Below are 17,989 nucleotides of genomic sequence, written 5' to 3'. Positions count from 1 at the left end.
CCATGGACAGATCTTGGATTAAAAGCAGCTATCCGAAGTACAGAGTCTCTTTAATGGTTGCACAATATTGTTTGTACCATAGTTTTATGAGTAAAATTCTACAGCTGTTGGCCATTCCATATGTGTATGGTCTCAGCGGATGTGCTAGCTGCAATGTGAGAGCATTCTCTTAGATTGCATTCACTTGCTGAATAATTTTTTTCTTTATTTTTTTTCCCAAGATGATTCAACAGAATGAAAATTATTGCAAACAAGTGTTGATAAACTTCATTGTACCCACAGGATTATAAAACCTCGTTATAAAAACTCATTTTTGAGACAACTGGTAGCTACCAAGCAGGGGCATAATTATGGCTACTGGCTGCCAGTCATTCTACTCTACCTGATCAAGGAATTTGGATACAGCACTAGGGCAACAACTGAATTTGTGCCCCCAGGTAAAGGCCCTATTATGTAGAACAATGATCTGTCGAAACAGGCACAAATCTCCCCATTTAATATAGTTTTTAACAGAAATAGTTTTGCTCACTGGTAGGATGATTGGTGTCTTTCTACAGGTCAAAAACTTATCTGCCAACGGCTGCACATCTTTCTGTGAAATCAGTAAATAGGTTGATTAAAGCAATGGGTACATGGACATTGCTAGTGATATCAGTAAAGCCTTGCCCACATGAATATCAAGTTGTACTAGGCTTGATAAGCGAGCATTGATCTTGCAGATCAGTGCTCGCTTACCCCACATGCTGAGTCATCTGATACAGCCTTAAAGGGGTTATCCAGTGCTACAAAAACATGGCCAGTTTCTTTCAGAGACAACACGACTCTTGTCTCCAGTTCAGGTGCAGTTTGCAATTAAGCTCTATTCACTTCAATAAAACATAGCAGCAAAACCCTGCCCAAGCTGGAGACAAGAGTGGGGCTGTCTCTGGAAGAAAGCGGCCATGTTTTTGTAGCACTGGATAACCCCTTTAAGCCTTTGCCTTTTATTTCCAAAGTGAAGACCCTTATAGACAAAACTCCCATATCTCAACTCATAGACACTTATAATAGTGGGTGATAAACTGGGTGTAATTTCCAGTAGAAGTCAGCCATCACAGCTTGAGATAACCAGTTCTCAGATAATAAAGTCCTGCACTGATGTGTTGCACGTAGACACTTCCATTTTTGCTTTACAACAGTTATTCTATAGCATTTAGTAAAATAAAATAAACATAGTAAAAGTGATGTTAGAATGACTAACCATTTGGGGTTAGAACAGCTGGGAGATTCCCCAGGATGTAGCTAAGTAAAAAGAAAGTATTTTTAAATGAGTACTTTGCCCTGCCTTCCTTTGCGCACAATTTCCATTTTGTTCTAGAAAAAAGTTTGCTGTACAAAGTGCAGCTGTATTGGCTGTTATCACTGAATTTGCATCTAATTTGGTTGGAATATTCAATCAAGATGTAACAAGTTTATTGTCAGTTTCAAAGAAACTATTGATAATATTATGAACATGACCAGCAGAACAACAAAAATTACATCCAAATGATTAAAACATAATTATTAAACTATTGATTAACCCCTTCCCTTCAGTAATATGTATATGTACGTTCCTAATGCACATACCCCGTGCAGTAGGAATGTATACATACGTTCCTGTACTGACAGAGTTACTAATGTGAGCGGGAGCGCTGTTGTGAGCAATCCCACTCACATCAGTGTCCGGGGCCAGAGTTGATTAGAGGCAGCTGCGATCCCGCCGCTGCGTCTCATAACCCCTTAAATGCTGTGATCTGTCACTGAGCGAACTGTGCCGACAGGGGGGGGGTAAGCTCTTTACCTCCGTCCTGTCGGTTTGGCGATCCATGTATAGAGTCTCCTCTCAGGAAGGCTCTATACATAGATCATCGATAACACTGATCTAAGCTATGCTATGCCATAGCATAGATCAGTATATGCAATCTAATGATTGCACCTTTTACAGTAAATAAAAGTGTAAAAAAAGTGTAATTAAAAAAACCTTATAACCCCCCCCCCCCTTAAAAGTTTAAAATAACCCCTTGCCCATTATAAAAATAAAAATATAAATAAATAAACATATTACATATTGTAGAGTGCAGAATTGTCCGATCTATTATTATTGATCCCGCAGGGTGAGCAGAGTAAACGGAAAGAAAAAAAAAACACACCAGGATTGCTGATTTTATTAAATTATATATCACAAAAAAAAATTAATAAAAAGCAATCAAAACTTTTCTGTTACACCAATTTGATATAAATAAAAACTAGAGATCATGGCAAAAAATGACACCCCGACCAGCCCTGTAGGTAGAAAAATAAAAGCGCTATGGCTCTTAGAAGGAGGGAGGAACATTGCATTAATTTGACCCGGACTTTTTTGCATCAAAGGGCTCTGTCCTGAAGGGGTTAAGGGGTCATTGACACATTCTGTGTCAGCTTGTCGGTACAGTAGATGTGTTCCATGTCAGTATAGTAGATTTAAACACATTTTGGCATCATTATATTGAAGGATGATGCCGGTAGTTCCAAAGTCCGGCACATAGCATATCATTCGTAATTACGGACTGTCCACAGAACATGTCAAGGACCTCTTACTATATCCAAATTTATATTTTGGTGGGAACATTATGGTCGGAGGGTCTCGGGCTACCAATATTCCATTCATTCTTTATTATTTGTTATTATTTATTATTAAATGAACTGAGGAACATCAAGTTTAGATGGGGGTATCCTTTTAAGAATGCCAACCTAGTCAGTTCCTGGCATCCCAGCTCAGTAGAAGCTTTAGCTAAATGCTGCTTGGGTCATGCAGCAATACTTGGAGGCGACTCAGATGAGTGGCTGTTTATAAAATATATGGAAAGTTAAAATTTGAGTTGGAGATGCTCTGACAGAGTAGCTTTCCATTTTTACTTCAGCATATCTAGCATAGAATATTTCTCAATGACATACATACAGATGTAGCCAGGGTTAACATGATCACAATGACGAATTTAACTCGACACTCTAATTGACTTAACACAGCTCCCTGACACAATTGTTGTGTCAGGGATCATGTTAACCCTGGCTACATCTGTATGCTCTATAGCGTTATATGGACGCTGACTTTCATTACGACACATGCCCTTTTCAAAGGATTGGTCATGTCGGTAAATATGAATCTACTTTACTTTGGAAACCAAATAAGCTAATTCCTAAAGGGAAACTAACATCAGGTTAGAAGCAATAACCTGCTTTTATGTCCTCACAGGTCATAGGGCGCTGAAGATGAAGGTAATTTTGCTATCTTGAGCCTTCGACATTTTCAGGAAATTTGTACTTTATTTGATATGTAAAGTGCTGCGGAATCTGTGTGCGCTATACAAATAAAAGCATTATTATAAAAGCATTATTATATGTTAGTCAGGTAGTTTGGTACTGTTGTCCAATGCACAACCCAGTTGTAAGGAACCAGCATGGAGGGACACAGTCAGTGCAGTACTATAAAGAACTGGTATAATAAGACACAGACAGTGCAGTCCCTGAAACTGAGCCCACCCTAGCTGTCCCTACTTACTTGCCGCACTCTGCCCTAGGTGGCAGCGGGCAACTGGACGGCGTTCCCTATGCTACAGTAGGTGGGAACACAAAATAAGACAATACAAACACAATAAATAGCTAAGGTACAAAATCAGAATCCGGAAGAGGTAAAAAAAAAGCCAAAGGTCAGAATCCACAGAATATAAAAGGTCTGGTAAAGCTAGGTCAAGGCACTAGGAACTAGGAACTATCACAGGCGAGGGAATGATGTCAGGGGAGGAAACTTAAAGGGGAAGGAGTATCAGTATTGACAGCTTAATTTTAATGACGGACACCTTATGCCGATCGGCCGGGGGCGGTGAAACCCCAGCCGCGGCTATATAGAAAGAAAACGCTGCAGCACTACTGCAGCAGGCCGGCTGCTAGAGACTACTTCGGTGTGCCCCTAGCCACCGTCCCTGCTTATCACTAAGGACACCGTCGGTTTCTCCATCAGCAGAGTTGCGCGCCTCGGAAGCACTGGAAGCCAGTGCGCAGCTCACATTATAACACCAGTATTCATTAAAAGGAGCGGGATTTCTGGGGTGGATGGGTGCACTGATAGTGGTAATTCCCCCACAAGTGGACAAAGCTGCCTAATGTGCATATCAAATAAAGTACAAAGTTCCCTTCATTCTCGGTGTCCTGTGCACTATGGGGATATAAAAGCAGGTTAGATGTTTCTAACCTACTGTTAGTTTCCCACTGTTCTATGTGAAATTGTGTGAACCTGAGCCATTGACAATGAAATTGGACAATGAATTAAATATATGATCCAGCACTATATCTCCCATGAGAGATGAGTATGTCCCTTCAGGTGATAGATTGCAGAGTCTTGAGTAATACCATATTCTAACGTCTATAAATTATACTTTCTAGTATCATCCACTAAACACTGCTGGCTCCACAGACCATATGACTTACAAATGACAGCTAGACACAGATGTGGAATACAAAGCACTCAGGACTGGGAATGCAGTAATTATTTGTAGGGATGAGCGAACCGAACCGTAATGAGCCAGATTCGTTACGAACTTTGCAAAAAGTTCATAACGAATCTGGTTAAAATAACAATAACAAATAAAATAGACACAGAATAGACCAGGATACAAGGGATTATTACTTCTATAATCCCTTGTATCCTGGTTTTCTGTAAATATAAAGATGTGTGTCGTCACCCCTGTTAGGGTGATACCTTAAATTAGTCTCCTCAGATATACCTGGGTGCTGCCTAATCAAAAATGTAATGTGACAGCTGTCTGTGAGTATCAACCAAGACACATGAAAGCATCTTTAGTGTTCAAGCTGATATACTTTATTAAGTGAAAATATAAGTTCATATCTTTACAATAAAGGTTAAAAAAAATAGGAGAACCCCCAATTAGCCGAAAAAAGAAAAAAAAAAACAGTCCAAAAAAAGTCCCATCACTGTCCCAGAAAAAAAAGAAATTCCCATCACTGCAGAAAAATGTTGGCGACTCATTGGGATTCTTGGTGTCCAAGACCGTGCACCCCAGATGTCTGGTCCTTTAATTATGGGCAAGGGCAGTACATGTCTGTGGTCATGTGGTGCCGCCTCCTCCAATAGTCTCTTCTCAACCATACTGGGCTGGGTGCAATCAAGTGCTGCTGCCTCCTCCTCCTCCGTCAATTGTCTATTCTCAACCATACTGGGTCCAATACAGTAGGTCCAATACAGTACTATTATTCCTGCTGCTTCCACTGTCAAATGTCTGTTTTCCACCCTAATGGGTCCAAGGAACTTTGTGTCCTATGTCCCGTGTAATCACTTACACCTTGGCTAATTTTTTTTTTTTACTATTTTTGCACTTTGATTTTTTTCCACTTTTTTCATTGGATAGCAACTGCAACTAAACGAAACTATACCCTATGAGACTCCCACTATTGTAGCTGCAATTATTCAGCCGTTATAGCAAAATTCGCCGTATCGAACCGAAACAAACTTTTCAAAAGTTTGCTTATCCCTAATTATTTGGTAACTGTATGAATATAATATTAGAGTATACATTCACTTTGGGGGACTATGATTGAGCCCCTGGGGTATGCAGATATGCCCCTTTTCTCTGGCATATGCCTGCCACATCCCCCGACTGCCTAGTGGGGAAGGAACATGGCAATGTGGGGAGGAGGCGTGGCCTTTACCCACACCAGACTTATTATGATTTATGCCTGCTTGCAGAGCCTGTGTCAGGTGCAGGGCCGACCAAGTTATTCATAATTGTCTCCCTTTGTTTATACTTATATACACTGCGGATTTTCTGCACTCAAACCTTTTTTACTTACAGTATAATTTTCAATTTGTATGTGGTAAGCACCACTACCGTTTTTGTCTAAGGCAGCATATAAGTTAGAATCTGCCCTGCCCCGGTGTTGGTGTTAAAAAAATAAATAAAAATGTACTCTCCTGTGTTAAGCTGTCCAATATTTTCAAAATCTGTAATACCCTTTGTTGTTTCATCTATATACACATATTAAATAAGTCATAGTTTATGAAGAACAACAGTTGTTGACAACCCAAGGGCAATTTAGTACAATTTGTGTTGTTGATGTACACAGGCAGATAGATACAGCTCAGTAAATAAATGTCCCCCCATCTGATTAGTAAAATAAAGTCTCTTAAAAAATATTGTCCTTGCTTTGTCCCCAGTTTGGGTGTGGTATTGTAGCTCAGTTTCGGTAACGTGAGTTGAGCTTTATTACTCATACAACTTTAGAACAGGTGGTGTGCTGTTTTTGGAAAAAAGACTTCTGTTTTCTTTTTATCCTATAGAACTAATTTAAAGCGGTTATACAGAATTTGAACGGCACAGATACTTTTTTGCAAAAACAGCTCCCCATCTGTTCTGAGGTTGTGTGTGGTATAACAGTTCAATGGAATTGAGCTACAAAGCCGCACCCAAAATAAGGACAAGAGCTGTGCTGTTTCTGGAAGAAAGTGGCCAAGTTTTCTTAGCCTTGAAAACTCTTTAAAGATTTTTTCTTAGCCAGCAACATTCCTATCAACCTGGTGTTCAAGGAAATGCAAAATAGCAGTGAGGATCTTTGATTCTAGGAAGTGGAGTTTTGATAGTAAGTCCTTCACCAATCTGTTAGCATTGTTGAAATATAGAAACAGTAGAAGAAGACCACCTGGTCCATCTGTGGTAGCATTTCCTACTGATATGACGGGAGAGCAGAGTTAAAGAGTCACTGTCTTTTTTTTTTTTTTTTCAGAAATCAATTGTACAGGCAATTGTAAGAAACTTTGTAATTGGGTTTATCAGGCAAATATGCCATTATCTGCATTCAAAAAGACTTTCCCCAGGTCGCCCCCTCCCTTCTCTCTCTCATTCACTGCTCATTATCAGGAAATCACAACCCTTTTACATCAGAAGTGCCCTGTGTAACCTGAGGAGAGAGGGAGGGAGATAAGTCACCAGCAGAGAGCAGAGAACAAGGGTTTACACAGTGGGAGTTGTGTGAAAGCAGGTATTCAGAGATCAGAGGTCAGTGCTGACTTCAGAGGAGATAGCCCAGTGATATAGCTGTAAATTAACCCTTTGCTGTCCTGTTTTGGTGCCTCATCTCCCTCCACCCCTCCCCTCTCCATAGACAACCATGAAGACAGAGGGGAGAGCTTCAAACTGCTTTTTCATGATAAAAATGCATTTTTCAGCTAATAAATCCAATTACAACAACGTTTCTTATAATCACCTGTACTATTGATATCTGCAAAAATAAATAAATAAATAAATAAATAAATTTAAACGATGGTTACTATTTAACCCAGACCAAATTAGAAGACACAGAGAAGATTCCTTCTTATATCAAGCGCAGGTGAACTTTACAACTGGCTTCCACGGAGTACACATTGGATGAACCACATTAGCAGTATCACTAATAAAAACTTTATTTTTTAAAAAGCATTGCGTTTTCCCTAACTACCATAGTTATTATATATAAAACAATTGTTTGTACTGAGTACATTCCTGAGGAAGGCTCAATATTATCCCTGAGACAAAACATATTGCTTTTTACATAATACTGCTAGTGTGGTTCATCCAATGTGAACTACGTAGATGCTTTCCTCCACTAAGTCAGTTGTAAAGTTTACTTGTGCTCGATAAAAGGAGCTATTTTCTCTGTGTCTTCTAATCTGGTCTAAGTTAACCCCACTCTCCTGCCTCTACGTGTTGGAAGTCTCTGGTGGTGATCCTCCAAGGGCTGCGGTGATTCTGCTACCAAGTGTGCCATAGTGTTGTGCCTATCTCTTAGTACGTGCCTATCTCTTACTACAATAGAATGTAAGTGTGTTTTTTTCATACGAAAGATACTCACAGAACACTTGACATATTACTCTGTGAAGTTCCCCTCGTCTCCTTTTTTCTACACTACTGATGAAATAATTCATAACTGTGCAAAAATCCCTCTACAGGGGAACTTAAACTGTTACTGTCGTTACTTTATTTATTTATTTTTTTGCAGAAATTAATAGTACATGTGATTTTAAGAAACTTTGTAATTGGGTTTATTAGCCGAAAAATGAATTTTTATCATGAAAAAGCTGTTTGAAGCCCCCCCCCCCCCCCCCCCCAGTCTTCATTGTTCTCCTATGGAGAGAGAAAGTAGAGGCACCAAAACAGGACAACAAAGAGTTAATTTATGTTCACATCAGGGCTCTCTCCTCTGACAGTCACCACTGACCTCTCTGACCTCTGGATAGCACTCTGAATAGCTCCCCCGCTGTGTTATCCTTTGTTGGCTCTCAGCTGCTCTGGCTCCTTCCTCCTCCCCCCTCCCCTCTCCATAGCTCAGACAGGATCCGACTGATGAAAAACAGTCAAGATTTCCTGATTCTGAGCAGTGGATGACAGAAAGGAGAGGAGGGGGGACCTGGGAAAAGGCCTTTTAAATGCAGATAATGGCATATTTGCCTTATAAACCCAATTACAAAGTTTCCTAAAATCACCTGGACTATTGAATTCTGCAAAAAAATAAAAATAAATAAATAATAATAATAATAATGACAGTGACTAAGTTTTGGCAAAAAAAAATAATAATAATAATAAAAAATATGTATATATATTGAAATTTCCCTTACTGTGCTAAAAGATCGTAAGAGAACAAGAGAACTAGGAATTGCATATAATCTATTCAGCAAGTCGTATAAATTTCCTTAGGGTAAAAGGAGAAGTCCGGCGAACATTTTTATTAAAGTATTGTATTGCCCCCCCAAAAGTTATACAAATTACCTATACCTATATATTTTTATTTTGCATAATGTGGGAAATGCACACAAAGTGCTTTTTTCCCTGCACTTATTCCTGTATCAAGGCTTCACTTCCTGGATAAAATGGTGATGTCACGCCCCGACTCCCAGAGCTGTGCGGGCTGTGGCTGCTGGAGAGGATGATGGCAGGGGGACACTGAGGGACACAGGGCACTGGAGGGACACTGAGCATCCCTCTGCCATCATCCTCTCAATAAGCCACAGCCCGCACAGCTCTGGGAGTCAGGGCGTGAAATCACCATTTTATCCAGGAAGTGACATCACCATGTTATCCAGGAAGTGAGCCTTCATGCAGTAGTAAGTGCAGGGAAACAAGCACTTTGTAAGCATTTCCTGTAATAAGTGTATATTGGGGATTTGTATAACTTTGGGGGGGCAATACAATACTTTTTTGCCAGACCTCTCCTTTAACCAGCCTTTAGTAAAAGTGACCTTTGAGGCAAAATTAAACACGTAAATAAACACAAGAATTATCTGTATATAAGCATTGTTCTTATGTTAACAGTTCTCCCTTAAAAATAAGATGTTACTATCATGTAATAGCTTTTGGTGACCTGATTACAGCTGGGTCATGATACGCCGATCTGTTCCAGAGATATAAGAGTTTAAATTTTGTCTGACAATTTAGTTATGGACTTAATTTTTATAACAGTGGTAATTATCAGGGTGTGGCTATGTTCACAAAACGTCAAAAATACTAAAAAGGCGGCCGATTTTCATATTTAACTCCTTAAGGTCAAAGCCAATTTTCGCTTTTGCACTTTTGCTTTTTCAACTTTATGTTTAAAAGGCCATAGCGCTTGCAATTTTTCACCTAGAGACTTATATGAGCACTTATTTTTTGCAAAACCAATTGTACTTTGCAAAAACAGGCATTATTTTTCCATAATATATGCTGCGAAACCGTAAAAAAATCATTTGCGCTGTCAAATTGAAAAAAAAAAGGAATTTGTTTTGATTTCGGGGAGTTTTGCATTTACGGTGTTCGCCCTTTGGTAAAACTGACTTATCATGCATGTTCCTCAAGTCGTTATGATTACAACGATATGTAACATGTATAACTTTTTTATTATCTGATGGCTTGTAAAAAATTCAAACCATTGTTAACAAATATACGTTCCTTAAAATCGCTCTATTCCCAGGCTTATAGTGTTTTTATCCTTTGTTCTATGGGGCTGTGTCAGGTGTCAGTTTTGCGCCATGATGTGTACTTTCTATCGGTACCTTGATTGCGCATAAACAACTTTTGATCACTTTTTATTACATTTTTTCTGGATTTGATGCAACCAAAAATGCGCAATTTTGCACTTTGGGATTTTTGGGCGCTGACGCCATTTACCGTGTGAGATCAGCAATGTGATTAATTAAAAATTCAGATGATTACGCGCCCGGCAATACTAAATATGTTTATTTATTTATTTGTTTATTTATTTATATTTATAAAATTGGAAAAGGGGGGTGATTTGGACTTTTAATAGGGGAGGGGTTTTTTTATTAATAAAAAAACATTTTTACTTTTATTTTTACTTTAACTAGAAGTCCCCCTGGGGGACTTGTATATAAACAGCACTGATCTCTCATAGAGATCAATGCTGTGTATGTACACAGCAAAGATCGATCAGATCGGTCATAGATTGCTTTGGCCTGCTGCAGGCCATAGCAATCTATTGCCGAGCCGGGATCAGCGTCATTCTGACGCTGAGGCCCGGCACGGGCAGAAGAACGGATCTCCCCCCCCCCCCACGATCGCATCGCGGGGAGGAGATCCGTCCCACTAGACACCAGGGATGCTGTGTACAAAGCCTCTAAGTGCAGATGTCAGGTTTGACAGCTGCACTTAGAGGCTTAATTAGCCGGCGCGGCAACGGGACCCGCGCCGGCTAATAGAGGCACTGCCCGGCTGCACATGTCAGCCGGGATCAGCGCCGTTCAGAGCGGGGTCCCGGCGGGACCCCGCTCTGAACACCCCCCGTGGCACCATGACGTATCATATACGTCATGGGTCGCTAAGGGGTTAAAATAACGTCCGTTTTTACCGAGATGTAACTGACTGCAATGCATTGAAGTCAATGGGAAGACAGACGTCCAAACAGTGGCGTAGCGACCGTGGTCGCAGCGGTCGCTGCTGCGACCCGGCCCGCCACGGAGAGGGGCCCGCGGCCCCTCTCCCTGTATCCTCTGCGCCCGCCGCTCCGCTCTCCAGGACGGCCCCCGGCTGATGCTGGCTCCCTCCTTTCATCCCCTGTGCCCGCCGCTCCGCACTCCCGAACTCCCGGCCGATGCTCCACTACCTGGCGGTGTCCCCGGGATTCCCCTGCAGCACATGCACCAGGAAGGTCAGTGTGCGCGGGGGCTTTTACTTCCGGGTCAGGGAGCGCTCCCTGACCCGGAAGTAACAGCCCCGGCATACACAGCTCCCTGATGCGTGTGCTGCAGGGGAATCCCGGGGACACCGCCAGGTAGTGGAGCATCGGCCGGGAGTTCGGGAGTGCGGAGCGGCGGGCACAGGGGATGAAAGGAGGGAGCCAGCGTCAGCCGGGGGCCGTCCAACACCGCAGATGATAAGAGAGCTGCAAAGGGGAAAAAGGTTAAAGGTGAGTTGTTGTTGTTGTTTCCCCCCCCCCTTTTGTTTTTATCTACTTGACAAGGGGGCATATACAGTGGGGGCAACACAGTGGGGGCATATACATGGGGGCAACATGGTGGGAGCATCTACATGGGGGAGATGTATACGAAGACAACACAGTGGGGGCATATGCATGGGGGGCAACATAGTGGGGGCATATACATGGGGGGGTAACATGGGGGGGGATGTATAAGAAGACAACACAGTGGGGGCATATACATGGGGGTAACATAGGGGGGGTATTTATAAGAAGACAACACAGTGGGGGCATATGCATGGGGGCAACATAGTGGGAGCATCTACATGGGGGGAGATGTATAAGAAGACAACACAGTGGGGGCATATGCATGGGGGCAACATGGTGGGAGCATCTACATGGGGGGGGATGTATAAGAAGACAACACAGTGTGGGCATATGCATGGGGGGCAACATAGTGGGGGCATATACATGGGGGGGGGATGTATAAGAAGACAACACAGTGGGGGCATATACATGGGGGTAACATGGGGGGGTATTTATAAGAAGACAACACAGTGGGGGCATATACAGGGGGGGTATTTATAAGAAGACAACACAGTGGGGGCATATACATGGGGGGTATGTATAAGAAGACAACACAGTGGGGGCATATACATGGGGGGTATGTATAAGAAGACAACACAGTGGGGGCATATACATGGGGGGATGTATAAGAAGACAACATAGGGGGGTATGTATAAGAAGACAACACAGTGGGGGCAAATACATGAGGGGGAAAGTATAGGAAGACAACACAGTGGGGGCATCTACAAGGGGGGGAAACATAAGGAAGGCATCTATATGGGGGAAAAGATAAGGGGGACAACACAGAGGGGACCATCTAAAAGGGGGGACTACACTGAGAGGGGCTGTCAAGTAGATGCACATGGGGCCATATATATGGAAGACTGAACAAGGGGCCATCTCTACACAGAGGGGGACATATACTATAAGGGGGGGGTAACAGAGTCAGCCTACCCACTAACTGAGGGTGTAAAGGGGCCAATACAGATGTGCAGTTTGTATAGAGATGAGGATGGTGACAGAGTGAGGAGCCTAATATCTCTGTCTGGCAGATTATGTGGATTCGTGGCTCGGAGACGTTCTCATAATGGCCCAGATGGAGAAGATGATGAAAAGGGAAGAACTCTGATCAAAGAAGACGTCCCCTGTGAGTCACCTGATGTAAGTGCACTGTAATGTATATGGTGTACAGAACATGTGTAGAGCTGGGTCTGCCTCTTCTGGATGAGGTGATAGTGATCTGTGTACAGTGGATGTTATTCAGTACCAGCGGTGGTATTAGTCAGTATGTGGTGGTGTTAGTCAGTAGCAGCAGTGGCGGTAGTATGTGGTGGTATTAGTCAGTATTGGTCTTAGTATACTGGATTTGGTCAGTAACAATATGGTGGTGATGGTAGTGGTTGTGGTGTGGCGGTAATATTTGCGCCTTGGTAATATTGGTCTCAGTATACAGGATTTGGTCAGTAACAGCATGGCGGTAATATGTATGGTGATTATATTTCCATCCTATATACTGGTATTATTGGTAATATCAGTCTTTATCTATCTATCTATCTATCTATCTATCTATCTATCTATCTATCTATCTATCGCATAGCTTGGTCAAGGAAGGGGGGGGGGCCCAAGTTGAACTCTTGCACCAGGGCCCAAGGGACATTAGCTACGCCCCTGCGTCCAAAGCACACAGCGTATTGAATAACGGACATTTTTTGCAAACGGCGTCTTTTGCAAATGGCGGACGGTTTTTATTTGTAGTTCACACACAGTTTTCCTTTTGTCACCATTCTGTCTCCGTTTTTACTATTAAATTCAATGGACTTTTTAATTAAGCCGCACACAAAGGCCTATTAGTAACTAAAACTAGAATAATGTACAAACAGCCGTCAGTGCAGCAAGGGGAGGTCCGTTATTTTAGACTCAAAATGATGGACGTCATTTTAAAAGGAGATGAAAAGACGTTGTGTGAACATAGCCTAAGGATGTGATTTTACAGCCAGGGGGTATATATTAGGCATACATGCCCCTCAATGTAAAATATTCAGACCCCATGTTGGTATAATCCTACCTAAGGGTACAAACCCACACACAGTATACGCAGCAGTTTGATGGTGAAGATTTGATGCTGTGTTCAGTTATTTAGATCTAATCTGCTGCATATTTGCTGCATATTTGCTGCGTATTTGCTGCGTACCGCAGCAGTAAATACGCTGTGTATACGGTTTGTGGGTTTATACCCTAACACTTGATATTAACTCTAATTATTAAAACTAAGTTTATGTGCAATGCCTAAACTGTTGTTTTTTCCTCTGAAAAATTTAACAAAAACAAAATTAAATTAATATGTTAGTAAATTAATATATGTTTTAATGTATATATCCAAATTTTACCAATCAATCAACAGCTCACCCTGCAAAAGATAAACCCGTATACTACTAAAAAAAAATATAAATACCCTGGTCCACAAAATAAAGTTCCCCAATCTCCAGGAGCGTAGAGAGGTAAGAATAGCATCTTTATTATTTTCTATGAAGTGCAGCAATATATAATAAGCTTTGGCCAGATTACCCATTTAAGGGCTTAAAAACTTAATTGTTCTTACTGTACTTTATAATCTCTTTTCTGGTTTGTGCCAAATTGTTTTATGCTTTTTCTCCTAGAACATTTTATGTCCTTCATGCCCTCTGTGTTTGTTTTTCTGCATCCCATGACATTTTATTTCTATTATGGCGCCTATTGTATGCAATAACCTTCTAGCTTTATACTTTCTATTGCATGGAAAGCAAATCCTTCACCCTTTGACTTGTTTACTCATTCTTCATACAAAATGTCCTATTTTATATATAAATATCCTCAAACATTCCTGTACCCACTTAACTTTAAAGTATGGGATACCCCTGGTAAGAGTTCTTTTTTCGCCCTCGTAATAACATTGGTAATGCATAAGCTTCATCCATGAGTCAAGATGTCCAGTGCTATAATTCAGAGCTGCCAATTACATGGACTATTTTAAGATATATATATATATATATATATATATATATATATATATATATATATATAAAAATAATAATAATAATAATAATAATAATAATAATAATAATAATAATAATTATTATTATTATTATCTGAATTGACAGCAGTCTGTAGGTCTTTTTAGGCTATATCTTTTTAGGCTATGTTCACATAGTAAAATTTAGGCTAAATCTGACTATAATTTTGAGTGAAAATAAAATATGTGAACAGATAAAAAAAATGACCTGATCAGGTGGTAAATAATGAGCATATTCATTATTCTGATGGTTGTTATCAATTAATGCTATTATTCTATACAGTGTGTGCATTGTCGGCCAATTTCCCACAGACGTCCAAAAAAAAAAAGTCTGTTAAACTGACAAAAAAAGACGTTGTGTGGTCATGGCATTTCTATATTTTCAACCCACTCCTGGTTTTGGTTGAAAAAAAAGATGGACGGGAATATTATTTGTGAACACAGCCTTGATAGTTAAAGGAGAAGTTCGGCCAAAATAATTTTTTTATATGTTATTACTTATGGAAAGTTATACAATTTTCTAATGTACATTAATTATGGGAAATGCTCATATACTGCTATTTCCCTTAATTTAGTGTATCAGGAAGTGTTAGAATTCTCTCAGATCCAGTGACGTCACAAGGAATGGTGTAATTCCTATGGAGTGTCCAGCAGGGGGCGCTCTCTATATAGAAGTCAATGAGTACCATTGACTTCTATATATAGTGCGTCCCTGCTGGACACTCCATAGAAATTACACCATTCCTTGTGACGTCACTGGATCTGAGAGAATAGTGTATGTGAATGTAATGCTATGTAATGTACTTTTGTGACTTCATGAATACATTTATGGAATACTTTGGGGAGCAAGTGTCCTTGCTCCCCAAAGTATCCCATAAATGTATTCAATGAAAACATTTGCAGGGGCACTGAGCAGGGAGGGAGAGAGGTGCCATCTACCTCCCCCCTCCCTCCCTGCTCGGTGCTGGACACATATACAAAGTACTACTCCCCCATTATCTGCAGATAATAGGGGAGTAGTACCTGTGCTATGCCTATCACATCGCCGCCGCTCACACAGGGGATGCCTCTGACTGCCGCTGACTCCCACCCGCCCGCGCCGCTCCTCACTATCTGGCCGGCCGCTGACTCCCGCACGCCCTGTTCCTCACACTGCTCCTCCCACTATTTGGCCGGCCGCCGCCGCGCTCTGCTCCTGCAGGCCGGATAGTGTAAGGAGCGGCAAGGGCGGTGGGGAGTCAGCGGGGCCATAGTGTTTGAAGCCGGGAGGAGAAGGGGGAGCGGAGGAGGAGGGGGCATGAAGAGCGGCCCCTGTGTGAGCGGCGGCGGAGTGGCACTGCTATGAGCGGCGGCGCGGCCGGCGATAGATAGCACAGGTATTATCTGCAGATAATGGGGGAGTAGTACTTTGTATATGTTCCCAGCACCGAGCAGGAAGGGGGGAGGTAGATGGCACTTCTCTCCCTCCCTGCTCGGTGACCTACAAATGTATTTATTGAATACATTTATGGGATACTTTGGGAAGCAAGGACACTTGCTCCCAAAAGTATTCCATAAATGTATTCAATCGCAAAGTACAGTGCATAACATTACATTACATACACATATCCATTGTAATTCCAATGGAGTGTCCAGCAGGGGCGCACTTTATATAGAAGTCAATGGTACTCATTGACTTCTATATATAGAGCGCCCCCTGCTGGACACTCCATAGGAATTACACCATTCGTCATGACGTCACTGCTTTTGAGAGAATTCTAACACTTCCTGATACAGTAAATTAAGGGAAATAGCAGTATATGAGCATTTCCCATAATTAATGTACATTAGAAAATTGTATAACTTTTCATAAGTAATAACATATAAAAAATTATTTTTGGCTGGACTTCTCCTTTAATGGGGCATAAAGTATGTAATAATGTGTTGGTACTCTTTTCGCTAATACTGAGTTTACTCCGTACAGTGTAATTTTTAGCGCAACTGTTATCAAGGCAAATTAGTTAGATTTCTCCAGTGTATGCCACACACTCAATTTTTGTCGCAGGAGGCGATGTGACTTCCGATAAGTTCCCTTTTTCTGCTGATTTGTCATGTACGATTTTTGAATTTTTGCCCAAAAATGTGTGACAGTAGGGATGGTTCAAACCTGCTTCAGTTCGGGTTTGTACGAACCCAAACTCTCGGCAATGATTCCCGCTGTCTGCCCGCTCCATGGAGAGGGTGGATACAGCGGGAGATCCGCCTGGAAAACTGGGATATAGCCATAGGCTGTATCCCAGTTTTACAGGCGGTCCTCCCGCTGTATGCACCCGCTGCACGGAGCGGGCAGACAGCAGTAATCTGATGCCTAGCGTTTGGGTTCATACGAACCCGAACCGAAGCAGGTTTGGACCATCCCTATGTGACAGTACTCCACTGCTATCCTAGTGTAGTTTTTTAGCCAAGCTATTTTAGGCAAAAATGGTGCAAGAAATATCAATACATGTATGCCTAATTGTAAATTTTGCGCAATAAAAGCAAAAATATACACAGTGTGTACACATTCCCGCTTTGTTTTTTACATACTGTAGGTTAAATAGTCCAACTGATAAAAAAAAAAAAAAAACAAGTCCACCTGGTTCATCTTTGTTTTTCTTCAATTTTCTAAATACTTTTATATAATTGAATATTTTTATTGCAAGTTCTGATGTTATATTTTTAAATATTAAATATTTTATATAATATATTATATTTAATTTTTATTCAATATAGGGCAGTATAATTGGAAAAGAGGATCATATAGTATATGGCTATGTTCACACACCATCTTTTCCTGGTCGTTTGGTGGTTGTGTTTAGGACGGCTGTCATTTTGAGGCCAAATAACAGTTGTTACTTTATAATGATGCCTTTTAATTGTATAATCACGCCTGTCATCAAAAGATAAATGTTATCTGGCCTCAAAATGACAGCGGTCCACAAAAGCGGACACCAAATGTGTCAGAAAATCAGATGGTTAAGTGATGATTCAGTTGTCTTAAGGGCTTCTAAAACTGTGTGTGCATCTGAACAGATACAGGGCATTTCATTCAGATGATACAGGGGTCATAATCAATTCATTCTCAGGATTAGAGATGTGAAAGTTTTTCAAAATTCTTTATGCCGCCAGCTTATTTTGTGTGTGTTTGCTTATGACAGCATAGTTTCTAGGGATGAACAAACTGAACCGTAACGAACCAGATTCATTACAAACTTTGCAAAAAGTTCGGTTCACCACCAAACCGAACTTTGACGAAAGTTCGTAACGAATCTGGTTAAAATAACAATTACAAATATAATCACAGAATAGTCCAGGATACAAGGGATTATTACTCCTATAATCCCTTGTATCCTGGTTTTCTGTGAATATCAAGATGTGTGACGTCTCCTCAGATATATCTGGGTG

The sequence above is a fragment of the Dendropsophus ebraccatus genome, chromosome 9 (genome assembly GCF_027789765.1).
Source record: "Dendropsophus ebraccatus isolate aDenEbr1 chromosome 9, aDenEbr1.pat, whole genome shotgun sequence".
NCBI lineage: Eukaryota > Metazoa > Chordata > Amphibia > Anura > Hylidae > Dendropsophus > Dendropsophus ebraccatus.
Note: the sequence above shows the minus strand (reverse complement) of the source record.